Source organism: Macrobrachium rosenbergii, chromosome 36 (assembly GCF_040412425.1).
Source record: "Macrobrachium rosenbergii isolate ZJJX-2024 chromosome 36, ASM4041242v1, whole genome shotgun sequence".
NCBI lineage: Eukaryota > Metazoa > Arthropoda > Malacostraca > Decapoda > Palaemonidae > Macrobrachium > Macrobrachium rosenbergii.
Genome location: NC_089776.1, coordinates 16007411 through 16024969, shown reverse-complemented (window position 1 = coordinate 16024969; position 17559 = coordinate 16007411). Strand labels below are relative to the sequence as shown.

The 17559-nt window shown below is 42.3% G+C and overlaps 1 protein-coding gene across 3 annotated transcripts in view; it reads right to left on the bottom strand.

Annotated features, from left to right (window-relative positions):
* LOC136856667 (serine-rich adhesin for platelets-like) overlaps window positions 1-17274 on the bottom strand; it is a 138358-nt gene extending 121084 nt beyond the window's left edge. Inside the window, exons 1-2 of one of the 3 annotated variants that reach the window (XM_067134726.1) lie at window positions 16623-16710; window positions 2528-2692 (exon numbers count right to left, since the gene is read on the bottom strand). The gene's annotated coding sequence lies outside the window, so the exon portion shown is untranslated. Of the gene's footprint in view, window positions 1-2527; window positions 2693-16622; window positions 16774-17217 lie in introns of those variants that run through there. The other 2 variants (XM_067134727.1, XM_067134725.1) reach the window with 2 other exon arrangements.
* Window positions 17275-17559: the final 285 nt, after the last annotated feature.

Genomic DNA, 17559 nt, shown 5'->3' with positions numbered 1-17559 from the left:
GGAGGTGGCAGCAAATAAAGACAAAGGCCAGTGTCACCAATCCAGGACCACTACACCGTTCCTGTATGGAACCATACGGGAGTGGGCAGGGGTTGAGTGAGAGCTACACGCTCTGAACTCTCTCTGCTTGGTAGGGTCCGGGTCCATAGACCAGGAACCCTTACCAGACCAGGAAGGATTCCCAGGAATGGTACTGTTGCACCAGGGGTCCATGGAACCCCATGCAGTCGTTGCTCCCATGCTAAATAGACAAATTGAGAGCTGCAGTACTGGTAGCTTTGGAAGAAGGTGAGGAAATGACAGCACACAACAAAGATGAAGGAGAAGACGACAAATTCTTGAATTTCATTACTGGTCCAACAGTGTTCCTGTACAGAAACAAGGAGGGCTGTTCACACAAACAAGCACGGAAGCTATCCCCAGGTGAGCGGCTCCTACACGTGAAAGCGGGTGAGGGCTGATCCGCGGAGTGAAAGCGCACTCTCAGGATGTCTTAAAGATGTGCTCCAGTCTTCTTCAAGGCCTTGGCCTCTTGCACGTGAAGAAGACTGTTTGAGGAACTCATTGATAGCTCCTCCAGGTGCGCAGACTCGCAAGTCGGCTGCATCGTTATGGGATCCTGGCCACGTACTCAGGAGAGTACTGACAGGGGGCAAGGCAGTGCTTGCATGTTGTGCACTCACTCTCTCCCTGTCGGTGTCGTGGAGGTTCATCAGTAATAGAGGAGCCAACACCAGCCCGTGGGGGTGACCCACAATACTGGTAAAGGTAGCTCAGTGTTTCTAAGAAACCCAAGTACCTGGGTGACGAAGATCTCCTTGGAAGACTGCATACCTGAAGCTCCTGAATCACAAATCATTTGTGCAACACTTGCTTCTATTACCCGAGAATTATATTAGTTTGTGGAGGTAACTTCACAATACTTGCAAAGGTAACTCGGGGTTTTGAGAAAACCCGAGTACAGTAAACCCCCCTTATTTGCATTCTCACGATTTGTGGGCTCACTTATTCACGGATTGCTCTTTGGAACATATCTACCCATTATTTGCGGAAAATCTGGCCATTCACGGTATTTTTCACTGAGAAATGTTCACTAAATACTGGATTTTCATCTCATTTTCATGACTAAATGCACTTTTTGTGATAAAACTATTAAAATACTCAGGTAATGCTCAAGTTACGATAATTCACCTCATGATAATTTGATTTTGCAATGGGGTAAGCAATTAATACCAATACCACAATATTATTTTAAAAATATTTTTAAATTTTGTGCAGGCGCAGGCAGCAGCGTAATCAGGCAGTGAGAGAGACCAAATTACAATAGACAACTTTTCCTCCATCTCTTTATCCCATCTTCTAGTTAAAAAAGTAAAAGTGAATGATAAAAGTATTGTTAGTAACGTTATACTCTTGCGTAAATGCGTACAGCCATAAACAACCGACCAAGAAACTGTTGTTTTGCTTATAACCGAATCAGATAACAACAGCCATTTACCTGGTATTTCAACCATCGTACAGTAATAAACAATTACCATAGGTTATAGCACAAATGACGTTAAGTAGAATAGGACTGGTATACTGTATATTTTTATATTACTGTATACCCTTATTCGGTATGGATAAAAGATCATCAAGGAAATATACTACTAAACTCAAGCTGTAAGTTGTAGCTGAAGCTGAGAAAACAATGTTCAAGCTGCTAATGACTACTGTATACTGTAAATTATCATGCATCGGCAACATGGATGAAACTCGATCGTAAATAAAATGGGAGAAAAAGTATTTCAATCAAAACTACTGGGCATGAAAGAACACATTACTGTTATTTTACGCCATTAAACAATAAATACATAAAGTTCGTATTAAGATGAAATCAAGTGAAATTAGCGAACAGAATCTTGAATTTTTTTTTTTATACAAAACAAATGCCCCTAAACAGCCATCGTCAGTTGTCATCTATTATGGCACATATGACGTTAAGTAGAATAGGATTGATATATTTTTACATTATACCCTTATTCGGTATGGATAAAAGATCGTCAAGGAAATATACTGCTAAATTTAAGCTGCAAGTTGTAGCTGAAGCTGAGAAAACAATGTTCAAGCTGCTGATGACTATACTGTACTGTAAATTATCATGCATCGGCAACATGGATGAAACTTGATTATAATTAAAATGGGAAAGAATTTTGATCAAAACTACTGGACATGAAAGAACACACTACTGTTATTTTACGCTGTTAAACAATATACTGTATACGTAAAGCTCATATTATGATGAAATCAAGTGAAAATAGCAAACGGAATCTTGAATTTTTTTTTTTTTTACACAAAACAAACACCCCCAAAACGGCCATCGTCAATCGTCATCTATTAATGAAAATAATAGATACTGTATATTAATTTCACAACGAGACGTATTTTGGTTATATTTAGACTTACAAACACTTCATATAACAAAAAATAACCTTGGCCCTTATAAATATGATATTTTAATGATAAAATAAAGTTTGTTCATACTTACCTGGCAGATATATATATAGCTGTAATCTCCGAAGTCCGACAGAATTTCAAAATTCACGGCACACACAGTGGCCGATCAGGTGGTTAGTACACATTCCCGCTGCTGGGAGGCGGGCATCAGGAACCATTCCCATTTTCTATTCAGATTTTCTAACGCCACTGTCTCCTGAGGGGAGGAGGGAGGGCAATATGAATATATATATCTGCCAGGTAAGTATGAACAAACTTTATTTTATCATTAAAATATCATTTTGTTCATGAGACTTACCTGTCAGATATATATATATAGCTGAATACCACCTTTGGAGGGGGGTAGAGACAGCCAAGAATTAGGGAAAAACAAAAGTAAAGGTAAAATTATTTTGGTTCCTTACCTGATAGCATAGCTGACTGCGTGGTTACTGTCACCCTAGTCTGCTTCTGCTTTTCTAGAGACCCCAGCGAGGTAGTGACCTATAAAGCTGGCGACTGCTAGATGATCTGTCAACGGGGGCGTGACCACAATGTGACTAGATCATAGACCATACAACAAGGACAAAAGAGCATACCAACCACCTAACCAACACTAAGACATTAGTCTGCAAAGGATTGGGAAGACTGTCTCCATCAATCGACCCAACAACCATAAAAACACAATTAAAAACCCTTAAAAGCAGGATTAAAGGATAGGAGCAGAGCTACCCCCTGACCCCAAGGTTGTTGAAGCAGCAATGTATGGTCCCAGCGAAAAGCAATTTTCGTATGCTACCTTAACATCTCTCAAGTAGTGTGAGGCAAACACCGATTCGCTTCGCCAAAATGTGGCACTGAGAATGTCACTGAGTGCCATATTTTTCTGGAACGCCATGGAGGTAGCGACCGCCCTCACCTCGTGGGCGTTGACTCTCAACAACTTGAAGTTGGAGTCGTCACAACAAGAATGTGCCTCCTTGATGACATTCCTAATGAAGAATGCCAGTGCATTCTTCGACATGGGATTAACTGGCTGCCTCACAGAACACCATAAGTTATCCAAGGACCACGAATGTCCTGAGTTCTTTTAAGGTAAATACTTGAGACCTCTAACAGGACATAGAACTCTCTCAGGTTCCTGTCCAATAAGGTCTGTCAAACCTTTAATTTCAAAAAATCTAGGCCAAGGGTTAGAAGGCCTTTCGTTCTTAGCCAAGAACGTAGGGGTTAAAGAGCAGACAGCATTGTGTCCCTTGAAGCCCACATGACGGTTGATAGCCTGAACTTCGCTCACTCTCTTCGCCGCATGCCAGAGCAGTGAGGAAGACCGTCTTTCTAGTAACATCCCTAAAAGATGCAGATTGGAGAGGCTCAAAAGGACTGGACATTAAAAACTTGAGCACAACGTCCAAATTCCAAGTAGGAGGAATTGGCCGAGGAACCTTAGACGTCTCGAAAGACCTCAAGAGATCGTGGAGGTCCTTATTGTCAGACAAATCCAGTCCTCTGTGTCTGAAAACAGTAGAAAGCATGCTCCGATAACCTTTGATAGTCGGAACTGCTAACTTGAGTTTTTCTCTCAAATAAAGGAGGAAATCAGCGATCTGGCTCACAGTGGTCGAGGAAGAGGAAAATCCCTTCTTTCTGCACCAACCCCTGAAGGTTGCCCACTTCGCTTGATAAACTCTGATAGAGGAAGCTCTTCTGGCTCTAGCGATGGCCCGTGCCACTCGGCCAGAAAACCCCCTCGCTCTGACCAATTTCTCGATAGTCTGAATGCAGTCAGGTTCAGAGCAGGGAGGTTTTGATGATATCTCGCGAAGTGGGGTTGTCTGAGCAGATCTGCTCTCATAGGTAGGGTCCTCGGAACGTCTACCAACCAGAAGAGAATCTCCGAGAACCAGTGGTTCGAAGGCCAAAACGGAGTGATGAGAGTCATCCTTGTCCCTTGTGAGGCCGAGAACTTGCGAATCACTTCTCCCAGAATTTTGAATGGGGAAAGGCATATACGTCCATCCCCGTCCAATCCCAGAGAAGAGCGTCTATCGCCACTGCCCCGGGTCGAGTACAGGGAGCAGTAGAGGGGAAGCCTCGCTGTTCTTGAGGTCGCGAAGAGATCCACAGAGGGCGACCCCAAAGTTTCAGAGATCTTGGCAAACCTCCTGATGAAGGGTCCATTCCGTCGGCAGAAGTTGATGGCGCCGACTGAGCAGGTCTGCTCGAACATTTTCGACCCCTGCAACAAATCTTGTGAGGATTGAAATGTTGCGAGCATGAGCCCAAAGGAGAATCTCTCTTGCAAGGCCGAACAGGGAACAGAGTGTGTTCCGCCCTGTTTCTTGAGGTTTGCGTGAGTGTTGTCCGAGTTCACTTGAACAACACGACTGGAAACTTGGACCTCGAAGAATTGGAGGGCTAAGAAGATCGCCGCCAACTCTTTGATGTTGATGTGCCAGGACACCTGTTCCCCTCTCCAGGTTCCTGACACTTCTTTTCCCCCCAGTGTTGCCCCCCAACCCGCTGATGATGCGTCGGAAAACAACACTAGGTCGGGGCTCAGAAGCTTGAGGGAGATCCCTTTCCCAACTTCGCAGGATCGAGCCACCACTTCAGGCACTTTTTATGGAAGGAAGGATCTCAATTCCTCTTCCAAGTCTTCCTTGTTTTGCCAGTTCTCCAATAGATAGAACTGAAGAGGCCTGAGATGCAGTCTTCCCAGAGAAACAAACTTCTCCATCGAGGAAATGGTCCCCAGCAGACTCATCCATTCCCTCACCGAGCATGTTTCCTTCTCCAAGAAGACCGAGACTTTTTTCGCAACATTGAAACTGCCGTTCTTGCGATGGAGACGCTAGAAAAGCCGCTGAATTCATCTGAATCCCCAGATAAACAATGGACTGTGAGGGGATCAGCTGCGACTTTTCTGCATTGACCAGAAGTCCCAGGGACTTCACGAGTTCCAGAGTTAACTGAAGGTCCTCCAGACACCTTTGTTTTGATGACGCACGAATCAACCAGTCGTCCAGGTAAAGAGAGATCCTGATGCCCGAGAGGTGCAACCACATCGCCACGTTCTTCATAAGAAGCGTAAACACCTCGGGCTGGCTGTGCTGAGTCCAAAGCAGAGGGCCCTGAACTGGTAAGTCTTGCCCCCAAGACAAACCGGAGATACTTCATCGAACGCGGATGAATAGGAACGTGGAAGTAGGCATCTTGGAGATCCAACGATACCATCCAATCCCCGGGACGAAGGGCTCCTAGTATTGACTGAGACGTCTCCATCTTGAACTTGTCCTTCAGGACAAAGTCGTTCAGCCTGCTGACATCCAAGACGGGTCTCCAACCTCCTGAATGTTTCAGGACTAAAAACAGTCTGTTGTAAAATCCCGGGGATTTTGTGTCTAAGACCTGCTCCACTGCTCTCTTCTCGAGCATCTGTTCGAGAAGGTCGAACAGAATTTTCTGCTTGGCAGGATGGTAATTGGGAGACAGATCTCTGGGGGTTGGAGACAAAGGAGGAAGAGTCAGAAAAAGAATTAGGTAGCCTCTCTCTACTACTTGGAGGGACCAAGCGTCTGGCCCTCTCTCTCTCTCCAGGCTTGGGCAAAATGAAGAAGCCTGGCTCCTACTGGTGTCTGGAGGTGAAAGGAGTCACTTGCCACCTCTCTTGGAGGCGACTTTGCCTTTAGGGAAACCTCTCCTCGGCGCTGGTTTCGAGAAGCTCCCCATGGAAGCTCCTCCATGAAAGGGCTGCTTCTTCTTAGCCTGCTGTGGAAAAGATGAGGACTATGATGGTGCTAAAGGACGTTTTAGAAGACCTGGAAAGGAGGTCTTGAGTCGCCTTCTCTTGAAGGCTGGCAGCGATATCTTTAACCAAGGTCTGGGGAAAGAGATGGCTTGAGAAAGGAGCGAACTGTAGCTCTCCCTTCTGTGTTGGGGAAACAGACTTCGCAGCGAGAAAGAGCAAAACAATGCCCTCTTTTTAAAAAGGGTTGACTAGGAAAACTGCAAAGCAAGTTCTTCAGAGCCATCCCTGACGGCCTTGTCCATGCACCGCAGTACACTGGACAGCTCCCCCAGACTAATGGAACTCGGGCTAGTAGCCTTCGTGTGTAAAACTCCCAGACACCAGTCCAAGAAGTTAAAGACTTCCACAGTCCTGAAGAGTCCTTTAAGATGGTGGTCCATTTCCGTAAGAGTCCAAGAAACCTTAGAAGAGGACAAATGAGATCTTCTGGAGGCGTCAACAAGACTCGCAAAGTCCCCTTGAGAAGTCGAGGGAACTGTCAAGCCAATATCTTCACCTGTCGCATACCAAATGCCTGCTTTGCCAGACAAACGTGAAGGAGGCAAAGCGAAAGAAGTCTTTCCTTGGTTTTTTCTCGTAGTCATCCAGTCCTGAACTTTCTTGAATGCCCTCTTGGTAGAGAAGGACTTCTTCATCTTAAGAAAACCAGGAGTTCTTCTTGCTTGAGACGAAGCCAACTGTGAAGGGGGAGAGCGAGGAGCCGAAGCTTGAAAAGTATCAGGAAACAGATCCTTAAACAAAAAAGTCAGAGTCTGATAATCAGTAGAAGAAGCGTGTTTCTCTTCGTCCGAAGGCTCTGACGGAAGGGGTTCTTCTTCCTCCGCTGGAGGGTCTAGAGAGCGAGGAGGAAGGAGACCCGACTCGCCGATACGTAAGCGGGACCTCTCGTATATAGAAGAAGTCGTGGCTAAATCCTGAAGAACGTCAGAAGTCGAAGCAGGAAGTAGAGCGTCATGAAGCACTGCAGGCGTGGTGTCAACGTAAGAAGGGCGTGAAGAGATAAAGCGAGGCGAGCGAGGTGCGTCCTGGCGGGGAGCGCGCACAGCTCCATGGCTGGATATGGAAAGAGCTTCATGTTGTGGCGCGCGCGAAGCGTCCTGGTTGGAAGCGCGCCGAGACTCAAGGCGAGGCGCGCGAGAAGCGTGAGGAGCGCGCGAAGCGCGAGACACGCGCTCCTGGCGCGTATCGAGAGAAACGTCCAACTCTTCAAATCGGGGAAGATGAGAAGGAAGCTCCTTTATACCTTCTTTAGGTGAAAGACGAGAAGCTTCATGCGATCTAGCAGACGAAGACGACAAAGCAGGAGATGAAGGTGAAGGCCTGGACTTCTTAACAGGCAGATGCAGATCCTTACGACGAGGCCTGTCCTTTCTACGGTCCATGAGAGTATCCAGCTGCTGTTGCAAGCCCAACAAAATCTGACGTGTTGGAGAAACAGCTCTCTCGGGAGAAGGGCTGAACCTGCGAGAAGGAGAGGGGAGATGGGACGTCTTCTTCTTTCTCACCGGTGAATAAGCTCCAGCCCTTGCCTTAGCGCGACTGGGGGGTCGAGCAGCGTCATCATCCGTTGCACAACGAAACTTCTTCCGCTGAGGAACATCCCCGAAACTTTCAGGGGAAGAGCACAAAACGTCTAGAGGAAGAGGACGTGAAGCGTCCTCTCCTCTCAAGCTTCTCTTAAGAGGGCGAGAGTCCAACCGAGAGCTCCAACCCCGACGTGGGGAGGACGTGTCGGAGGACGAGAAGCAATCCTTATGGATGCGTGCCTGTGCACGATCCCTGGCAGCCTGGGTAGGGTCATCAGGACCTGCTGAAGGGACGTCAGATCGGTGGGAAGTCCCCGTAACCTTCATGCGGCTTTCGACATGCCCCCTCCCTGTATCCTGGGAGTTCGGCAGAGGTCCAGGCCTAGAAGCATTATAGGGCCGATCTGACGCCCCCTCCACAACACTAGGGGCATTAACACAAACAACACTTTGCGCTTGCAGGGCATTCACTTTGTTTTCAAGAGCGCGAATTGACTCTAAAACGAGAGCCAAGGTATTATTTTCTGCAGCAACAACCTCAGGGCCAGAATGCAACACTACAGGGTTAGGACTAAAAACTACAGGGTTACTAACATGAGAAATCCCTGACTGTCTGTCTACAGAAGCACTCCTGGAGGAAGACCTCCTCAACCTATCACGCTCCAATTTTCGCATATAGGATTCATACTTCTTCCACTCCCCTTCAGATAATCCCTCACATTCATTACAACGATTATCCATAGAACATTCCATACCCCTGCATTTCATACATAAAGTGTGAGGATCTACAGAAGCCTTCGATAGCCTCACCTTACAATCACCCAAGCTACAGACACGATAGCTAGAGGAAGACATCTTATTTAAAGAAAAGTCAAAAGGCAAAATAAAAAACGGTCCATATACACAGTAAACCCCCCATATTTGAGTTCTCATAATTCGCGGACTCACGCATTCGCGGGTTTCTCTGTGGAACATATCTAGCCATTATTCGCTGAAAATTCGCTGATTCGCGGTATTTTTCACTGAGAAATATTCACTAATTACTGTATTTTCATATAATTTTCATGAATAAATGCACTTTTTGTGATAAAGCTATTAAAATACTCAGGTATAAGCATTTTTACAGGGTTTTTCTTGTGTTTAAACTATCAAAATGGGGAGTTTCTAAGTGTTTTTAGGAGGGTTTTAAGTATTCGCGGATTTTAGCTATTCGCGGGGTGACGCATACGATCCCCGCGAAATGGGGTTCACTGTACATTATTACTGGATACAGTGAATTAAGAACATTTTAAAAGATCCATGGAAAAGATGCATTTTCAGCCCTTTGTTAGCCGAACGGTTGAGCTTCAGACTGTCATTTCGATGGACCGGAGTTCAATTCCAGTTTGGCCGGTTGATGAAGAGTTAGAGGAATGTATTTCTGGTGATAGAAATTCATTTCTCGCTATAATGTGGTTCGGATTCCACAATAAGCTGTAGGTCCCGTTGCTAAGTAACCAATTGGTTCTTAGCCACGTAAAAAATAAGTCTAATCCTTCGGGCCAGCCCTAGGAGAGCTGTTAATCAGCTCAGTGGTCTGGTAAAACTAAGGTATACTTACTTTTCGTTATACTCTATTGATGTTTGTATAATACGATATGCGAATATAGAGTACAGTATAATGTAGGTTACGCTACTGTGTATGTATAAAATATACCATAGTGTAGGCTACGCTAATTCTTGTTTGTTATTCAATTATCATAAGTCACTTTGCACGAACCTCCAGAATTAGCTGATATTAATAATTACTATACCGTGTATGTAAAGAATATATTTAAAGGCTACCATATATGTATACAGAGCATGGTACAGAATACCCTAGTGTAGGCTAGGCTATGTTCGAGATACGTTTTGATATTTCTTACTTTTTTTCCAACAAACGATGGTTTTTTTTTTAACCTAAACCCATTGTAAGTAGGATAATAGTACCTGTAAAAGCATTTTTAGTTTGTTTTGTGTGTGTTTGAACTATCAAAATATGCAGTTCTAAGTGTTTTTAGAAGGGTTCTAAGTATTCACGGGTTTTAGCTATTCGCGGGGTGTGTGTGTGTGTGTGGTACACATCCCCAGCGAATATGGGGGGTTTACCGTACACCTGGTGGTGTGAGTCCTGCTGGAGACTTGCACACCTGGAGCACCTGAGTCACAAGTGAATCGATCATCAGTTGCTCACTCTGCTTGAGTGTCCGAGGAAACCTGTACCCACAGGCACACGAGGGATCGATGGGCTAATCACACTAGGAAACTTGATATACAGTACATTTTAACCCTCGGATTCGTGGGAGATGCATACCAAACACCCCCCCAACAAATAGCTAAAATCCGTCAATACTTAAAACCCTTCAAAAAACACACAGAACTGTCTACAGTATTTTGATCTGGTAGTTCAAAAAAAAAAAAAAATAAATAAATAAAAATGCTTATACAGGTATTATCCTACTTACGATGGGGGTTAGGTTCCAAAAAACCACCATTTGTAGGAAAAAACGTATCTCAAATATAGCCTAGCCTAAACTAGGGTATTCAGTATAATGTATACATATATGGTAGCCTAGCCTACACTATAAAGTATACTCTATACATACAGGTAGTGCTCAAGTTACGATATTCAGTTGTGACGCCAGATAACCCACAATTAATCACTCACTCAACTCAAGTTACGATAATTCGATTTTGTGATGGGGTTAGCAATTAATACCGATATGACAATATTTAGAAAACATTTTTAAATTTCACGCAGGCGCAGGCAGCAGCACACAATCAGGCAGTGAGAGAGACCAAAATTATTACAATTTTTTATTACTAAACTCTTCACATTAAAATTACTGAAAACATTTACTTTGAAAAACTTTAAAATTCTAGGAACTTGTAAAAACCTTTCATCATACGGTAACTTGAGAATATTATGCTTGCTGAATTCAAGTTTGTTGTTAGTTAAATGTTATTGGTTAAAATGTTTTCCTGGCTCTTTTCCATGCTACATCTACAAAGGTCCTCGGGTATTTAAGTTTCAAAGCAATCTCATAAATAGTTTTGATCTCAGCATCCATGAACTGCAGGCTAAGGACCTTTGTAGATGTTGCATGGAAAAAGAGCCAGGAAAACATTTTATTTAATTAATAACAAACTTGAATTCATCAAGCATAATATTCTCAAATTACCGTATGATGAAAGGTTTTTACAGTCCTAGAATTTAAAGGTTTTCAACTTAAATGTTGTTTTCAGTAATTTTAATGTTAAGAGTTTAGTAATAAAAAATTCTACTAAAGATGTTTCTGGCTGCATCTATGAAATTCCTTGTAAAATGCCTGACATTTGGAAAAAACAAGTCAACTAAAGACAAAATCGGTAAATAAGGAAAGTCGTTTTAAAAAGAGAATCATGATAAAGGTAAAAAAAACAGAGTCTGATTCTATCTAATAATGCCGAAAGGCTATCAAAGTAAGAATACTTCACCAAATATGATGAGAAATCAATAGGAAAGATGAATTCCAAAATCTGAGCTCCTGCTAAAAGCTGGTGTACAGCTATTAGGCGCCTGCAGAAAGAAATTGAATACTTTTGCTAGTTAAACTGAATACTTTTGCTAGTTGTTCCTCTCTTACCCTGAAAGTCGGCAGGGTTAGTCACCTAGCCAAACAAAATAGCGAGACCTGCAAATTTCAAAATTTTTAGCAGCCGGTTAACAGAAACTATAGCAATGTAATTACTTGTTAAGTTACTTATATGAAAGTACCAATTTACTGCTCATCTGAAAGTCGAAGCCGGAGAAGGAGGAGTCGCTGGAGAGAAGAAGTCAGGAAACGTGCAAAGCAGAAAACGTAAGAGAGCTGAATATGCAGTGATGGAAGTCTCCTCTTCCGGATCCTGAGCCGCCTCCTCAGCAGATAAAGCTGGAGACGGGCGTCTCTAACGAGCTAGATGGCGGAGGTTGATCTTTCAGAAATCTTAAGTGTCATCAAGGCACTGCTGTATGGGAGCCAGAGCTGGGCCTAGAGTAACTGGCATCTCAGATGATGCTGTCGTCACACTAACAGAAGAGGGAAGATCGGATGCCGATGGGCGCTTGGGAGCTACTGGGAGCTCAGAAGATAACAGAGCACCGATGGGCACTCTGGGTCCAACTGGGGATCGAGCAGTTCTGCCACCGCTACACTGCGAGAAGATGAAGAACGTCTGGAGGAGCGGGTGGGAGCTGAAGGGCACTGTCAATGAAATGTGCTCAGAAACAGCAAGCAGCTCGGGCACTCCAAAGAGACTTGTCTCTGCTTGGATCGATCAGAATCTGACACACAACACTTGGAAGGAGAAACCTCTGGCAAAAAAACATTCTGGGGTGTCCCAAATCCACAAGAGGGCTCAGTCTCTTTCTTACTAGGCACCTGAGGGGTGCTAGACACTTCCACTACAGACCTCTTCAACAGTCTGTGTTTGTCCCTAAAGTGCCACTGGCACCTGCAATCAGGACTAAACGTTTTGTCGTCACCTGGGAATCGGCTGCAGGCGTGACTGAGGGGCCAACTGCCCGTGGGCAGACCCCAACTCCTTGGGCCTACGATAAGACTTCTCCCAGGTGCGGAGGAGTGTGTTAGGGGCCTTCGCCCAGAGAGTCAGCGGGGCGGACAGCCAGCTCCTCCACTAACACTTCACTGTGAGCACTCCATTCACAGTTCATAAGTTCACGAACTGTATCACCCAACTGAGTTTTGCTTCAAGGATGGCAACGGCATTGGGGTCGGAAGTATGAGGGCTGGGAATGGGAAGAGGTGGTATAGTTGAGGAACTGGGGTTTGGAGACATGACAGAAATAACAGGAACATCATTGGAAGATTTCAAAGAATCCCGACTAGCTAAAGACTTGTCATTCCTTGCATTAACTTTGTTTATCCTGTCTCTTTCCAACTTGGAAAGGTGAGAAGTCAAAATCTAGCTACTTACACCAAAAACAAAACAAAAGAATTGCTACCGCGAATTTTCAAATTTTAGCTGCCGGTTAATAGAAACTGATAGCTATGTAATTACTTGGTAAGTTACTTACATAAAAAGTAAAATTATGGTCTTTTTGTATCTTAACTTGGCCACTCGGAGTTGGTATGCACTTGACACAAGCACACAGCCCACTTTCGTTTACTTGTTACATAATACTTATCAACTACTTTTAAGTAACTAAACCTAAATAACTTCTTATGCTGATGTACTAGAATGTTTTCTGACTCCATTTTCAACACTCAATAGCCTATATTCTTCACTGGGTTATGTGGGGATCTGTGAGGGGCGAAGCCAACGGCCAGGTAAGGACCAGCTACTTGAGGAAGATAAAAGTTAGAATGCATCCCTGTATTTTACCCTATGACTTACATGATTTTAGATTAAGTAGGGGTCCATGAGTGGTGAAGACCCCTGGTCAGGTACTGCCCTGCTATCTGAGGTTTGACTACACAGAGTAAAATTAGGATGCATCCCTCTATATGGTCTTGTGACATTTTTCTCATTTATAATGTCTTATGGATGATACTGAGTAAGGTCATGACCTGTTTACTTTCTTGTGATTAATGCATTTTAGACCACTCTTAAGCCTACTGGTACAAAACACTTTCAGATACCCACCACCCCATCCTAAACAGCCTGGTTTCCCACTGGGGTCCCCCAAAAATTGTTCTGTGGCCTATAGGGGACTGTTAAAACACAAACACATTTAGTCTGCACTAACAATATGGGTAAGAAATACATAAAAAGCAGAGTGGGAATTGGGAAATATACTGTACAGGCTTTTCATGTAGGCTTGGGCTATTTACAAAAGGATGCATTTCAGTCATATCACTTGTGCTTTATTAGGGTAAACGTTCAGGACGTGAGACACGGCATAATTCCTCTGCTGCTTGGACACTTTCAGAAAATGCATTAGAATGCAGCCTCATCGGCATCAGTAAGACTTGTCCCCCTCTACACAACATGCCAAGACCTCTACGTTCCTATCAAAGTAACAGTTTTCTCATAAATTACGAAATAATGGCATGTTTCCGATTAAACAGAGGTTCGTTAAGATTTAGCCGTGCGAAGTACTAACTTACTGGCTATGATGCTCTCGAAAATTTTACTTACAACACTTTAAAAGTGGATGAGTGAAGCCATCTTGATGTTTGCCGAGTCATTTGTGTAAACAAACTGCCCTTTTCCCAAGTTAAATCTGCAAAATATTTGCACCCATAGACGCTGACACCGTTTCCTTGACATCAGTGGTAAACGCTGGCGCCTATGGGGCTTGGATGGGGAACTCTAGCGAATTTTCGGGACGCCAGGGTGCTAGATAATATTTAAATAACTAGGTAGCTAAACACCAGAATAAGGTTATAAACTGAGTAAATGTATTACGTGTTCATTATAATTCATTTGAAAATATTTGTTGTTGGAGCAAACTAGATTCCTGAGGCAAATCTCAACGCTTCTGCTGTGAACATTAGGATGTAGCTATTTTTTACGTTTTCCTATATTTTTTTTATTTATTAATATATATATTACATACAGTATAATATATATATATATATATATATATATATATATATATATATATATATATATATATATATATATATATCACATAAACAGTGTAAGTTTTGTTAAATATAATGGTGTTTTAAATAATAATTTTGGATTTAAAATCTTTATTTCAGTCCTGTATTTTGACATCATGGCATCTTGACTCTCATACCAATTCTAGATAAATTGTCATACTCAACTCTCTTGCATTTTTGCCAAAGTGGTAACATTCATATGTACACATTACATGTCTCAGAAGTATACATAGTAATATGGACTTGAATAAATGAAAAGTTGTAACGACAAAATACTACATTTCTATCGTAAACAATTCACTATTACATGGTCCGCTCTTGGATGTCTGTGGCAGCCAGCTGTACAATGAGGCTTGAAAATTGTTCCCGCCACAGTTTCGCTACTTTGATGGAGTAAAGTACTGTAAACAAACATTCTCACGTATTTTAAGTGGTATTTTGAGTGAATTAAGAACAAAATGTGCATAATTACAATCAAATAAGCACTGTAGAGCTTCAGTTGTGATGTCAGTAAGGATAAAACCATGGATTAAAGATAAAATTGCATTTCAATTCAACCACATGACAGACGGGAATTCCATGTCTCATTTTCACTATAATAGGCAACAAAATGTTTTATTGTGCTGATTACAAGTAAAATATTGAGTAATATCTATAAACATTACATATGTATGCGATTAGTACTCAGTACACCGTTAAATGGGCACTGGGAAGGAAGTGTCCAATCGCCATTCATTTTGCATCAGTATTTGGGAGGATGCCATACTGGATTCATAATTGCCTGCAACACTTATTTTACAAAGACTTCAAATGCTTATTTTAGTTCGTATGGCAGTTTCCTACAGCTGATTTTGTTAATGAAGCTTCAATCTTTTGAAGGATTTGCTTAAAGGCTTAATTTTTTTGTTATTTCTTCAATTAAATATCGAGTGAAAAGTGAAAATTCTGCCACCCATGTGTCTCATGCCCCACCGTTTTACCCTATAGCATTTGGAGGAAAAATGATTATTATAATTGGCTAAAACACATCAAACCAGACTATCTACAGAAAACCTATATTGGTAATTCTATATATTAGCTCCGCGGCTGTTTTTACCTTTTCAACTGGTTTTTTCTACACTTTAAGGGGTTCTGATACTGGCGGTGCATCTATTTGTTGTTGGCCAAATGGAATGTCCCTTTGCCGTGTTTAGTACTGGCTCAGGGGGGTACCCATACGTTAACAAGTTATTGCACTTGCCGGACGGGATATGAACCGTTCGGAACAGACGTACCCGTGCTCTGTCTTGTGAAGATCGCGTATGGAAACCCTAGTTGGATGGACTTTAGGGGTTAATTACAAGTTAATTACACTTGAGCCCCAAAAATTAAAGGTAAATTCATAATTAGCAACCAAAAAACTATAGAAAAGTCAAGTTATACTGCCATCGCGCCGCGGAGCTACTATATAGTTCTACCCCTATATTTTACACACAACTTATTACCAAACTAGCCTAGCCTACATTTTACACGTGCACTGAATTATCCTGGGCCTGGCCTAACTACAGGCCCCACTACTCAGGGTAAAATGTAATGTTACCAAATTATCAGAGGTCTAGGCTAACATTCCTTCACCTGCCAGGCCTAAACTATAAAACGCCTAGCTAGGATGCACTTCCAGTTTCCATGAGCCCCATCCAGTCACAAGACTGCCTAAATAGCACATCCCCTCATATTTACGAAACCCATTCAAGACTAGACTGAACTCCTGTGGTTTACTGCCTATGCTCATCAGTCTTCACCCTGCCCATATACCTTATTAGCATATCAAATTCAAGCTACAACTTTCGGGAGAAATTGGTCCAACCTCAAACCAGGGTACATGGGGTTCCCGCGATGCCACAGGCCTAGCACTGGCACAGGTCATGGGCACAACAGGCTAGTGCAAGTCATCACCTCGAGGTAGTACGGAATCTCAGGCTACAAATTGCTAGTGAACTCATGACAACATTGACACACACAAAAATAACTAGCAACAACACCCAACATTCATTTGCCGAAAAGAGGCCGAATGTTTTGACAAATGACGAGAGCGGGTTACCGTGGTAGGCTAAGGCGCTCCCTGGGTTTTCATATTAATTTCCAGAGTGCATTACCAAAAGTTTCTTGTTGGTAACCTTCGCCTCGTATCTAGAGTATTCAAAAATGCAAACAACTTACGTTGACGGTTTATTACCAACCACAACGGAAAAAAATTAATGAAGTATCATCAATAGCGTCAGTGTGGAACGGTAGTACAAACAACCACAACAAATGTCCTCCCACAATGCATTACGATAAAGTACGCCTTGATTTATTCTCAGTCTAAAGTGACTCTGCTTGCCTTTTTATGTGACGCTCTCTTATGAACCATAAATGTTACATAAATCCTAAAAATTTCATTTCGTAGAAAGTTAGGCATAAATAATAAATGGCTCAATAGAGATGATATATGCTTAGGATATGCAAGAACATGATGTTATTGTAAGAAAATTCGTACCAAAATAAACAAAAACTCTGTTTTTCATGTTTGATGCGAACTACGACTGTATTTTATAGTTTTATTTATTCGTTGTATATGATAAAAATATAATATTTTATTATAACATTAAAAGCGAAGATATTGTGCCACAAATTAGTGTAAGGAAAAACGTTTAATTCTTTGTAATAATTTCTGTAATAAACAAACAAAGGAAGAATTTCAAATGGACGAAGGCTTACGCCTCAGCAAAGCAGTTAAGCTATCAAAAAGTCTTTTTAACATATGGCTACTTACTGAACGGCTGTGTCGTTGAACGCCTACCATTTTGGTGTTAGCGTCCTTCGGGCATTCGTTAAGCACACGAGCAAAATTGTGAGCACTTAAAGTGTTGGTCTTTTTCTATCACTTTTTAAAATCATATGCTTTTATTATTTAATTTGAATAAACATTTAAAAATTTCATTATATAAAGTATTTTAAATATCTTAAAGTATTTATCATACTTCATCATACTTTTTATTCAAAATTATTATGTATACCAAATACTAATTAATAGAATACTATAATGAATGGTTCCAAAACGTCCAGCTGATAAAGTATTTAACTGTTAACAGAACGTCATAAATTTGTAACGATG